The sequence below is a fragment of the Phytophthora infestans genome, genomic scaffold (assembly GCF_000142945.1).
Source record: "Phytophthora infestans T30-4 supercont1.29 genomic scaffold, whole genome shotgun sequence".
In the NCBI taxonomy this organism is placed as follows: domain Eukaryota; phylum Oomycota; class Peronosporomycetes; order Peronosporales; family Peronosporaceae; genus Phytophthora; species Phytophthora infestans.
In genome coordinates this window covers 2,015,988-2,017,585 of record NW_003303730.1, presented here as the reverse complement: position 1 = coordinate 2,017,585, position 1,598 = coordinate 2,015,988, and positions in this window count along the sequence as shown.

Here is a 1,598-nt window from a genome sequence, read left to right as displayed (position 1 = left end):
TTCTTGGGGATGGGCTTGAACAGCTGCATCCACTCATCATTCTGCATCAGCGCTTGTACGCGGTCGAAAACGCGCTTGGCGGCTGGTGTATCACCGTTGATAGGTGGGCGAGGTGCCTTCAGCAGTGCTGAATGCTTTGCACTCGCCACCGAAGGTTTAAAACCCTCGGTCCCATCGTCATAATCATCATAGGCCGGTTCCGCAACATCATCGAGCTCGTCGGCGAGGTTCCTCGAAAGGGACTTGGTCGCCCCGCTCAGCCCCGATGATAGCGTGGCCGTCTCCGGCGTCGCTGCGCCTGGCTCTGGAGCCGGCGTCTTATCTTCGTAATCTTCATAATCGTGGGCGTCAGGACCGATGTCCGCTTCGTCGTCGAAGCTCACTGAAAGCTCGGTGGCGGCTGCAAAGCGCGCCGCCGGGCTTGAACTCTCGTTGCGAGCCCCGCCAGACTTGGCAGGCGTAACTGGTACCGTCGGTTGTCCTTTCGCCATGTTTCTTGTCTTTTTCTTGTTCTTCTTCTCTTGGTAGCTCGTAAACTGGAAGGCCATACAAACAGTTCACAATGGTCACAATCTGTTCCCGGGTCGCGGCACCAGTTGTGGTGTTGGAAATCCCACGTGAACTCTAGCTACAGATGTAGTTAGGATGTTCCCACAACAATACGTCTACTAGGATAGTAAACGATCGTTCGGGCGGACCTGAAGACCCCAGTTCTGCCCTTGCACCGGGACAAACTGGACCTTGCAAACTACTTATATAGGCCAACCAGTAAAATAAGAACACGCTACTAGCACGAGCAAAGCTAGCAGGTGTTTTGAATCCTCGTGGTCCCAACAGCGGAAGGGTACCAGGCACGGGTAAGCCTTTTACGAGATCACCGAGTGTTCAACACTCGGCTGGAAGAAATAAAGGGGAGGCAATTAAAGCACTCCCAGTCGCGCAAATAGGCAACAATAAGCCGTCACGTAAAACCTCCCGATAATAATCGGCCAATACACAAAGTCTCTTGGCCTTGCCGGATGAACCCTCGCTACAGAGCTTCGAGTTCACCGACAGGCATAACACACTCAAACAAGCTTGACCTGACGCTTACCTTGAAGCCGGACGTCGCTCTGTGTGCTTGAGTGGAAATTCTGTTCTGTATTTAAGCTTACCCTTTCGGGTCTATTCCTAATAAGAAGTCCTAATCAAGTATACAAATATCAAGTGAACAATGATCCGTTATGGATCTTCTTGCATGCCAAGCGTCGTCTGCACCGTCGCATGAGTATCTTTAACGGTCCGCGCCCTGTCCCAGACGGTGAACGTGCCTTCCAAGGGTCGCTGAGTCTTCCGCGAACTCATCCCAACCGCCACTGAGGGCTCGTACCGTAGATGGTCCGCTGAATGCGAATCCGGCCAGTCCATTATTAATAATAAGGACAGCCTGGATTCAGTGACATAGGGCCGTATCCGGATATTTGTTGAAAACTCGGAGGTGACGCCGTCGAGTCCCTTACACCTTGGCGTCTCCGTACATCACCCGACCGAGGGTTCGTCGCTTGAACAACTTGGGGCGGTGTCACGTCTTTTGTCGACGGGTGATAATCCGCAACTAC